We start from the raw sequence: 12,177 nt of genomic DNA, 5'->3' as shown, positions 1-12,177 counted from the left end.
TAAAAGGACTTGAGTGTTGGCGTCAGTAGGGGGTTAGCAGGGACCAACAGGCTGCTGATCCTGGGAGGAACCCCTGCTATACTACAAAAGCCCTGGGAACTGCTGACTGGAGAGGCCAGAATGGCCCACTGCTCCATTCCAGATACCTACAGCTCACTGATTACTCAGATCTACGGTGCTTACACTACTATGCATATCCCTCCCAGTGTGGCCAGTGTTTAACAGAGCCATATAAATGCTTTAATATGACTGTAATTGGGCAATATGACTGCAGGGCCCCAGACCAGCCCTCATGCTGCAGAGGACAAGAAGTGCAGATTGCTCTTTCAAGGCAGTGCAACGCTGCAATGCTCTCTCGCTATCCGTCACAGACATTGTGGGGACCATCCCCAGAAAAAGGTGTGACTAGCCGCAACTCACATCCCAAATCCATGAGGGAAAACCGATAGGCCCCAAGGGAGTACCTTGTTTGAAAACTCTCTTAACTGGCGGTGGCGACTACCTCACTGTTCCTGAGGTGACTCCGGTACCCAGCTAAGTTGACCAGGAGTAGGGGTGCTCGGCCGGCACCTCAAATGAAACTGGATAAATCTGTGATCTTCCCGCATTGAGGCAACCACTGCGCACAATCATAGCCAGGATCTTCATCTTCAGAATCTGAGATGCCATACTTCCATCTGCTCTCAGCGCCCCGCTGGTTAAATATTGAGAATGCAGTCATCAATTTCTATCCTGACTTTACATCTCAGATCCAGAGACTGCGCAGAAGCTTCATGGAAGTTAAAAGGGCCTTTAGAGAACACAATCTTAAAAATTCCATGGTCTTCCAAGCTCAGTTGTGGGTGAGGGTGGAAGGAAAGACTTGGCACTTCACGACCCCAGAGGCAGCATCGGGTGTCTGGATGGCTGGAAACTGGTTAGTGGAGCAAGACCACATGATCCGTCTTGTCGGCAGAGACGTGAACATGAACTCCCAGAGCACAACGAGAAAAACGCCAGGGGAAGGCAAGATCAAGGATCACTGCACCAACAGATTTTGCAGACAACAACACACCTGAATTGAAGTGGCGACTGGTTTGATGGTGCTGGGTGTCCTCCATGCCCCTGTCAGTTATAAAACTCACTAAGGCTCCAGTTAAATATTGCAAATTTCTTTCCTGGTGAACTGCCTCTCAAACAACCCCAAAGGATACGGACACTAATTCTTTCTGATGGCATTTAGTAACACGTAAGCTTTATAGGGGGGAAGTGGATGGAGACATTTCTCTTGGTCATCACTGATTCCTATTGTTTAAATGTTAGCTTGGGGCAACTGGCACTCTGCAATGTTTAGGGGGTGAGCAGTTCAGAGCCCGCTGTGAAGGGAGGCAGGGAGGCAGGGAGGGGGGGTTGGTTCAGGGGCTCGATTTGCTTTCTTAGTTTTTGTTTGAAGGTTCAGGGCGCAGGGGAGGTTGTTCTGAGGCATTATGTTTTGCTGTTTTTGTTTATTTTTAAGTATACATGTACTTTCTACAGCATTGACATTACAAAGTGTCTCATACACACACCAAGCTTCATTGGCCATCTCCCAAAGCTTGGGCGCAGGTCATATGGACTGAGAAGGTCACATGCCAATGCTTGCCGATGGTAGACAACTCTGACACATTAACTATATAAATGCTATTCTGGAACGCGAATGGCTTGAGGAAATAAATTAAAAGAGGGATTGCACTACAGCACATCAAGCGCCTGGCTCCTGACGTAGTCCTCCTCCAGGAGACTCATATGAGGGGTACTACTTATCGTGCCTTATATAGGTGGGACTGTTGAATGGTTTCCCACGCTGGATACAGCACAGGCTCCAGAGGGTATCCTAATCTGAAAGACACACCCAACAGGTTTGGAAGAACACACATGGGAGATAAATGGGCATCACTGGTAGTTGGGAAGGTGAGATGGTTAATATTTGCACAGTATATAGCCCATCCCGTCTCCATGACATCACATTTTCGGTCCTCAGTGCCTTACTTCTCCGAAAGCCAAATGGAAAACTGTTGATGATGGGAGACTTCCAGCTCTGACCAAACAGACTGATGGCCACCCAGACTGTCAGAATACACGCATCAACCATTGGTTGACTTCTTTTCGATCCTTGATCTGGCAGACATATGCCATTACCCAAGATTGTGGCAAAATACTTTCTATTCAAAAGCACAGGGCAGTCTATCCCAAACAGATTTTCTTTTCACCCTCACACACCAAATACAGAACTTTTCAGGGGTCCAGCACGTGGCAAGCAGCATATTAAATCACTCTCCGACTCGGGCTAGCCTTGATCTCCACTGTGGCTCGGTCCATTAAAACATTGTGCTTTTTTCCTGGTATCTCAACGTATCCACACATTAGAGAAAGACTTATTGTCCTGACAGAACAATATTTCTCTGAAAATGAAATCTCGTTGAGTTCGCCCAGACACCATAGGAAGCATACAAGACTGTAATAAAAAATCAGGGCCATTCCCTGATTATAGGACATAAACGAGACAATGAGGTTAAACTACAAACTCTTGAGAGAAAGAATTCAGAAATTGGAACAATAACTTATTGAGTGTCAGAACACAGATGCCAAACATACACTAAAACTTAAGCAGAAAGAGTACAGAGATGCAGCAACTGACTCCGCCAGGGCGGGTCACAGGCCAACACATCGCCTTTATGAGGTGGGTAAAAAGGCGGGTAAGCTTCTGGCCTGGCTACATAAGAGAGAACAGGCTGGACAATGGTATTAGAGGTTAAAACTGACATGGCTGCACTTGTGAGGGACAGATAGGGAATGGCAGTTGCCTTCGCCACCTACTACACTCAGCTTATTCTCCAGCTGTATCTGCCACTGCTGCGGAGTCCAGTGACCTCCTAATCAACATTCGCTTACCAAGCCTCACAGATGCTTATGGAGCTATTCTCGAAAAGGAAATGACAGAAGATGAGGTAGTGAGAGCGATGTATGACAAATTCTGGCAAATTTATCGGCCCTAATGGGGTACCAATTGAACTATCTAAACTGACGGCCCCAAGAATTGCCCCTCACCTCCTCCACATGTATGAGGAGAATCGACAATGTGGATTGCTGCCTAGGGATCAGAGATTGGCTATTATTGTTGTCATCCATATGGAAGATAAACCTGAAGAGAACTGCTCATTGTATCAACCAATATCACTTCTCAATGCTGAGATCAAAATCTTGGCCAAAGCATTGACCTCTCACCGTATTAAATTGATCGTAACACTAGTCCATCTAGACCACTCAGGATTTATGCCACAGAGAATCACTACCACTTAACCTGAGACGCCTATATGGTGTACTGAGTCAGGTGGATAGCAGGAAAGCGTCCTGATACTCTCACTAGACGTCAAGATGACATTTGATACATTTGAGTGAAACTATATGTTTGAGGTCCTGGTCAGGCCAGGGTTTGACCTGCAATTTGTGCAATGGGTACGCCTCCTGTACTCTGATCCGCTGGCCCAGGTGAAAGTGAATGGGGGCAGGTCCTATGTATTTGGGCTTCAATGAGACATGTGTCAGGGCTGTTCATTGTCACCACTGATATTTACCCTGATACTTGAGACCCATGCAGCTTGGATTAGACAAGACTGTTGGTTCATGGACTGCAGTGGACTGACCAACGGGAAGACAACATTTAATTGCATGCTGACAATGTGCTGCTTTATGAGTTTGACCCAACTCTTACGCATGACAGATTGATGCAGATTCTCACTCTATTCAGCCATCATTCAGGTTTTAAAAGTAACTGGTGAAAATCCCTGATCTATACCCTGCAGGGCCCACCACCGTGGCTACACTGTGACTCTAAGGCAGTCATATCTACGGAGGGGTTTAAATACCTTGGAATCTATAGTACAACCAATCCAGCCTTGGTTTTTTTATAATAACTTGTTGCAGCTGCTGACAGCACCTGCTGACAAGACTGAAGAGCAGTGTCAGTCATTAGAGGTCCCGGTCCCTGTGTCTTCTTGGTAGAGCCGATGTATTTAAGATTATGGCCCTCATTCCGACTCTGGCGGGCGGCGGTAGCTTTACCGCCGCGGTCAGAATGGGCTTGGAAGCACCGCAAGCCTGTTGGCGGTGCTTCCGTCATTTGCGACCCTGGTGGTCAAAGACCGCCAGGGTCAGAATGACCCCCTATGTCTCTACCACTTTTCCTCTAAGCTCTCCAAAACACACCACATACCGTCCATGATTCATATTTTAGGGTAATCAATTGCAAACTTAGGACGCTGCTATGGAATGGAGGTCAGGCTTGAACAGTGCTGTATAAGGTCACACGAGGATGGTATGAAAAGGGTATAGCCCTACCTGATATACAGAAATAATATGGGGCAGCTAATTAACCACCATAACAGTTGGGTTTTTCTGTCTCCGGATGAGCCGGCGCTCCGGGTGGACAGCACCTCGGGCTCTTTAATACACTACCATAAGGCCACTAGGGCCCTGGGCTGGAGGGGCAACATTACGCAAGCGACACCTCTTTTGAATGCGGCAGAGCCGGGTACCCCAGGGCTGATAAATGGACCTAATTGGTATCTCCAGAGTGGGTGATCTGGTCACACAGTGATGTCATCCCCCTTACAGACTTACAACGTGACTATGACTTTGCCCCCACAGAGGCCTATTGGTACCCACAGGTCCAACACACACTTAAGGCAATACTGCCAAAGGCAATAGAGATCTCAGAATCCTCACCTCTTGAAGACAGACTTCTAGATGATTATATGTCCCAGAAAGCTACATACCTAACAGATGGAAAGTTGATTAACAATGTACTTGATCCCCTTTACGTATTGAGGGAACAATGGGTCCAGGACTTAGATTGCCCAGCGGATGAGGAATGGACAGAGGCCCTGGTGTCCCCAAGAGAGGTAGACATCGAGACAGATTTCTGCTTAGTCCAGCTTAAAATACCACATTGCACCTGATATGCTCAAACCATGATGTTTAGAATGGGTAGAGCGAACGATGAAAGCTTTAGGCATGTTTGTGGGCATGCTGACACATTTTACCATGTGGTTGGTACTACTCGATACTACAAACGTTTGTGGTCAGCGGTGGTGGGTTGCTTGGATACATTCTACAGTGGTACTGTGACCCCCTGTGCAAAATGGCGTCTTTTAAATATATCGAGGGAAACTGATCTTAATCTCATGGAGCATATATGGCTAACACCAGAACTGGCAGTAGCTAAAAGGAAAATTGCAAGGCTGTGGGGGGCAGAGCAGGTGCTGCAATTGGAAAACTAGAAGAAGGATTTGAACTGGTGTATGTTAGCAGAGAGGGTGGTATACAAAGGCCATAGCTGCCCCCAAAAATGGGTGAAAATTTGGGGTAATTGGAATTAATATAGGGGTACTATCTGTGACCAACTTACCCCCAAACACTTGATTAGTAAACATCCAGCCATTCTGTTTTGCACAAAAGAAAGAATTTACTGGGGAAAAAAGAAAGGGAAGAAGTGGGTGCTACAATATAATGACAAGGACCCTCACTCTAGTCAGGGTAAAAGAGAATCACCCTCATCTAACCCCTGCTTACCCCCTTGGTACCTTGGCAGAGCAGTAGGCTTAACATCAGAGTGCTAGGTGTAAAGTATTTGTACCAACACACACACTAACTTAGTGAAAACACTACAAAATGACACAACACCATTTTAGAAAAATAGAAAATATTTATCTAAACAAAACAAGACCAAGACGACAAAAATCCGACATACACAAGTCAAGTTATGAACTTTTAAAGATTAAACTCAAAAATAGCGCTTAGAAACACAAAATGCTTCGATGAGGTGTCAACACGGCATCGTGACGGACTCGTTCCTAACAAGCCGACACCAGCGGCACCGGACACAGAGGCGCGTAGACCCCCAAGTACAATACCTTTGGTGAATAGTGAAAACAAGACGATGCGTGAAGTCAGGGATCGCGGCGTCTGTGCGAAACATTGAATCCGCGCATTTCGAGCGGTGTCGGTCATGACGTGGTGCGGCGACTTCCACAGAGTCGCAGACTTCAGCGGGGCTGCAGCGGCGTCAGGCCTGTGAAGGTCGTCATGTTCCAGCAATGATCACGGAGTCGGTTGCAGGCGGCGTCACCGGATTCAGCAGCGGCGTCGGTCCGAAGTCGTCCGAAGTCGATTTCCTTGGATTTCCACCAGCTTTCCTTTCGGAAGCCCAGGGACTAGATAGGACACCACTTGTCAGAGCAGGAGTCTCTCCAGAGACTCCAGGTGTTGGCAGAGAGAAGTCTTTGCTGTCCCTGAGACTTCAAACAACAGGAGGCAAGCTCTAAAATCAAGCCCTTGGAAATTTCTTCACAAGATGGAAGGCACACAAAGTCCAGTCTTTGCCCTCTTACTCTGGCAAAAGCAGCAACTGCAGGATAGCTCCACAAAGCACAGTCACAGGCAGGGCAGCACTTCTCCTCTGCTCTTCAGCTCTTCTCCAAGCAGAGGTTCCTCTTGATATCCAGAAGTGATCTAAAGTCTGTGGTTTTGGGTGCCCTACTTATACCCAATTTCTCCTTTGAAGTAGGCCTACTTCAAAGTAAAGTCTCTTTTGATTGTGAAATCCTGCCTTGCCCAGGCCAGGCCCCAGACACTCACCAGGGGGTCAGAGACTGCATTGTGTGAGGACAGGCACAGCCCTTTCAGGTGTAAGTGATCACTCCTCTCCTCCCTCCTAGCACAGATGGCTCATCAGGAAATGCAGACTACACCCCAGCTCCCTTTGTGTCACTGGCTAGTGTGAGGTGCAACCAGCCCAACTGTCAAACCGACCCAGACCGGGAATCCACAAACAGGCAGAGTCACAGAAATGGTATGAGCAAGAAAATGCCCACTTCCTAAAAGTGGCATTTTTAAACATGCAATCTTAAAAACAACTTTACCAAAAGATGTATTTTTAAATTGTATGCTCAGAGACCCTAAACTCCACATGTCCATCCACTCCCAAAGGGAATCTACACTTTAATCAGATTTAAAGGTAGCCCCCATGTTAACCTATGAGAGGGACAGGCCTTGCAACAGTGAAAAACGAATTTAGCAATATTTCACTGTCAGGACATATAAAACACATTACTACATATCCTCCCTTAGCCATACACTGCACCCTGCCCTTGGGGCTACCTAGGGCCTACCTTAGGGGTGTCTGACATGTAAGAAAAGGGAAGGTTTAGGCCTGGCAAGTGGGTACATTTGCCAAGTCGAATTTACAGTTAAACCTGCACACACATACACTGCAGTGGCAGGTCTGAGACATGATTATAGAGCTACTTATGTGGGTGGCACAATCAGTCCTGCAGGACCACAAGCAGCATTTGATTTACAGGCCCTGGGCACCTCCAGTGCACTGTACTAGGGACTTACTAATAAATCAAATATGCCAATCATGGATAAACCAATTACATACAATTGACAGAGAGAGCATATGCACTTTAGCACTGGTAAGCAGTGGTAAAGTGCTCAGAGTTCAAAAGCCAACAGCAACAAGTCAGAAGAAAATAGGAGGCAGGAGGCAAAAAGATTGGGGATGACCCCGCATAAGCAAAAAAGTCCAACACTTTCTGTCTCAAAAATAGAAGACAGACTTTTTATTGATTGACTTTTGATTTAGCTTAGTTACTAACAAGATAACTTTTGCACATTTGCATGATGGCCACCTTTTTTAAGAACACTATCTCTGCATGGTCCATTATTCTAAAAGGCTCAATTCACTAGCAATAAAAAGCTGTATCTGTCATCACCTCATCTACTGCCTTAACTCCTTGTGTGCATCAGACGGCTTGCAGCCATCCAACAGTGGCGTGTGCGTCAGAGAACTCCAAGCCATCCTCGCACCCACCCATAGGGCAAGCGCTGGGGCTCCCACCTGCGAGCTGCCACACTAGATCCTCTATCAGGGATGGCAGCAGAAGTGGTACCGCTGCAACCCCAACACCTCCCCTCTGCAATCTGATGACATCTGTGTGCACGGCATGCCAATATCATCAAACCCCATCTGGACCATGCTGGAAGCCATTTGCTTCCAGCGTGGTGCGGAGGAAGGTATGTTTTTTTCCCTCCTGGGAGGGTTTGAGGCAGCCAAAGAGGCATCAGGGGAAAGGAAAGGGTTTTTCTTTACCCCAATATCTCTTTGCAGTGCATTCCTGCTGCATGAATGCTGATGGGACAGAGATCGTGCAGCAGGAATGCCCACTAGACTACGAGGGATTTCTTTTAAGATGATGATGTTTTGGGGAGTAGCCCCTTAGGCAAGGGGAGTCCCCTCTTGAGGGTGAATGTTTTGGCTGTTATTGTCCCTTCGGGGGAAAATCAGCCATATATTTTTAGGCCAATCTGCCCCCAAGGGGTGCTGAAGACACTAGCCCACCAGGGATTTATTTATAAAGCAATTTTGTTGTTTGGGGCAAGGCCCCTTGGGCAAGGGTCGCTCCCCGTTTTGGGGTGAATGTTATGGCTGCTTCTGCCTCTCTTGGGGGTAGATCGGCAATATATATTTAGGCCTATCTGCCCCCAAGTGGAGCAGAAGCCACTAGACCACCAGGGATTTATTTATAAAGCAATTGTGTTTCGGAGACCGGCCCCTTGGGCAAGGGTTGCTCCCCTTTTTGGGTTATATGTTTTGGCCATTTCTGCCCCACTTAGGAGTGGATTGGCCTTATATTGTTAGGTTTTAGGCCCATCTACCCCCAAGGGGGGACAAAAGCCACTAGAACACCAGGGATTTTTTTAATAAAGGAAGTTTGTTCCTTTAGGGAGCAGCCCCTTGGGGAAAGGTATCTTCCCTTTTGGGGGTGTATGTTTTGTCTATTTCTGTCCTCCTTGGGGGCGGATTCGCCATATATTTAGGCCCGTCTGGCCCCAAAGGGGGAAGAAGCCACTACACCACCGGGAATGTTTTTATGAAGCAAGGTTTGTTAGTTTGAGGAGCAGCACCTTGGCATGGGTCACTCTTCTTTTGGGCGGTGTATGTTTTGGCCATTTCTGTCCCCTCCTTGGGGTAAGATTGGCCATATTTTTAGGCCCATTTATCCCACCCCCGGGAAAGTTTCTGTGTATGTGTGTGAACTGGAGTTTGACTGACGGTGTGTGCACAGCAAAGAGCATGTCCCCTCTCACTGCACTAGTGGGTTCTGTAATAGCTCCCTTTTAAACTTACTATTGAAAGCCTTTCTTGTTATCTCACCTTCCCCCCCCCCAGGCTTCTGTGTATGTTGTTTAATGTGCTGTTTTGTTTACACATTGGGCCTTGCTTTTACCAAGGCTTCTTTAAAACACTCCTCTCTAGGCCATGTGTTAATTTAACTCATTTGCATAATAACTGAAACTCTGCACACCCTTCAAGAACATGTGCATCATGTGAGGACCACACCCAGCCCTGTCTATAAAAGGCAGCCCCCGTGCCTCACCCAGTGCTTGTGCTCGTCTACCTCCCGCTTACCTGAGGACAGATCCCTCGGCGCTGGCACTCCTGCTCTCTACAGACTTTCATGGGCTTCAATGGGCGCAGCTGCTGGCTCTTCCTTCTTCCGGTTTCCGGTTCCTCCTTGCCTCAGCCTCTCTCCTACAAGCAACCTGCAAAAGAGAAAGAAGACAAGGTTAGACTGATCAGTATCTCTTGCCAGCAACAAGTAAGTGCAAAACTTTTATTACCTAAAAGACCTTTGACAACAATTTCTGGATTCGTGTATAGACAATTTGAAACAAGATACCTTCCACGAACATTGTGATTCAAACTCTTTGTTACAAGAATACTTTGCGGAACTTTGTGAAGCAAACATTTTTTTGTGGAACTTTTAAGAATCGAACCGTGGAAACCATTAACAGCAAGGCAAACAGTAAATCAAGGACTTGCACAAATTACATGCTGTATTTTGACGTAAAAGTACAGTATTTGTTTTATAAAAGATTCTGGAAATATGGGAAAAGTGAGTCTGCTATTGGCAATTTAGGCTTTAGTTATATTAAGATGAATGTTTGATATTGGTAATTCTGATAACGGTATTTGTTTAATGTTTTAGAAGCTTTAGAGTAATAGAAAGCACATCCCAGAGCAGTAACACATTCCAAACCTGGAAACTAGAGACCAGGATCCAAGAGGTACTTTTAGAAGAACATTTCTAATAAATAAAGGGATAGTCAGGAACCCAGTTAGGAATAGGATGTACTTATCTGTTCTTTGTTTATGTTTCATTAGGCACCAGTTTCTACAGAAGTCAGAGAGGGCCGCAGATTTGTGCAGCACTTCAACAGTGGAAACGCAAGAACGGTGTTGTCTCTTTATTTTATTTTATCCACTTCCCCCCTTCCCTTGAGCTTCTGTTCTTAGTGCACTGTTTTAAAAACTAGTGTGCTGGAACAAGCAGTTTCAGGGTGGGGTCGGATTGTCTTCAACCTCCATCAGAACTGAACAAGGACTCAGGTGAGCTGGGCTTTGACAGACGGTCTGCGTGGACTGGCGTTTGGCTGACTGTTGGTGTACTGGGACTTGGCTGGTGGTATGTGTAGATTGGCGCTTGCCTGGTACAGTGTGTGAACTAGCACTTGTCTGGTGGTGTGTGTGAACTGGCGCTTGGCTGGTGGTGTCTATGGACTGGATCGGGCTGATGGTGTCTGTTGACTGGCTTCTGGCTGGCGATGTGGGTGGCTGGCATGTGGATGGTGATGGGCAGACTTCATAATGTTAACTGTTTATTTCTTGTCGTCATTTGGATTTGGGATCATAACGTTTTATTTCTTCTTTTTAATCTATTGCAAAGCTTTTAATTTCCTTTGCTGTAACTCAGACTTGTGGTTTCAGCACTGGTAGATCTGCAGTTTGTGTAGTTGCATATGTTTGGTAAGAAAAACTTTTCTGTATTGTTTACTCCAAATGAGTATCATTCCCCTGCATGATTATGTTTTTTGTAAATGGTGTAATAATAGCAGCATATGTAGCTTCTGTGTTATAGTGTGTGAAATTCTCCTTGGATTTGTGCACAATTTGTATTGTGTTGTCATGTGTGTAATTTTCTTTTGTTTTTCCTTTCTAGTGGGATATTGTTGGTGCTTGCTGTGCAGAGTAGGTTGCAGGTGATCCTGAGTCTAAGTGTCTCTGGCAAGTGAGTGATATCGTATTTGAGGTTTTTGTGTGCTTTGTATTGATTGAGTTTTCCTTCCAGATTACTATATGCCAGTAGTTTTACTTTCTGTTTGATAAAGCCATACTTATTTTACACACTGTTGGTTATTGTTGACTGAATTGTCATGTTACTTTTATTAGTAAGGATTATGGCTAGCTGCAGGATTACCACTCAGCAGGTTGTTGGTATGCTTTTTGATTCTCCCTCTGACTATGATTATGAGACTGACTCTACATCTGAGGCAGATGAGAAAGTCTAAGATTCTGGCAGTAAATGTTCTGTATGAAAGTGCCTCTTTTAGAGGAGGACATTGATGTGCCTATAGTGCAGCAAGAGGCTTCTGGATTGCCATTGGAAGTGCTGGGTTGTCCCAAAAATGATGCCGCTAGTGGTGCCTTCCTTTAATGGTGTTGCAGGGTGTAGAGTGAATCTTGAAAACTTTTTACCTATAATTTTCTTTCAGTTGTTTATAGACGATGTATTTTTAAACAAGATTGTTGATCAGACTAATTTGTATGCTGAACAGCATTTGAGGGGCAACAGTGCCAAACCAAAGCCCCGCTCTAGAGCTACCGGGTGGACTTCCACAAATCTGGATGAGTTGAAAAAGTTCTTGAGTTTAACTTTGTTGATGGGCTTGATAAGGAAGCCATCCCTGTCTTCATATTGGTCTACTAGGACTTTGATGGCAATAGCATTATTTCCTGCATCCATGTATTGCGATCGGTATTTCCTCCTGCTTTGGATGCAGCATTTTGTTGATAATGCTTCAGCGTTGCCACAAGATCACCCTACTGTGACCATCTTTTTAAGATTCGGAGTGTCCTTGGTCACTTTGAAGACCGATTTTCTGAGATCTATGTTCTAGGGAAAGAAATAGCTGTGGATGAGTCTTTATTCCTGTTCAAGGGCTGTTTGATTTTTAGGCAGTACATTCCTACAAGAGAGCATGTTATGGAATTTTGATACATATGCTGTCTGAGAGTAGTATTGAATATGTCCATAA

Source organism: Pleurodeles waltl, chromosome 6, assembly GCF_031143425.1.
Source record: "Pleurodeles waltl isolate 20211129_DDA chromosome 6, aPleWal1.hap1.20221129, whole genome shotgun sequence".
Lineage (NCBI taxonomy): Eukaryota > Metazoa > Chordata > Amphibia > Caudata > Salamandridae > Pleurodeles > Pleurodeles waltl.
This window is presented reverse-complemented; position numbering follows the sequence as displayed.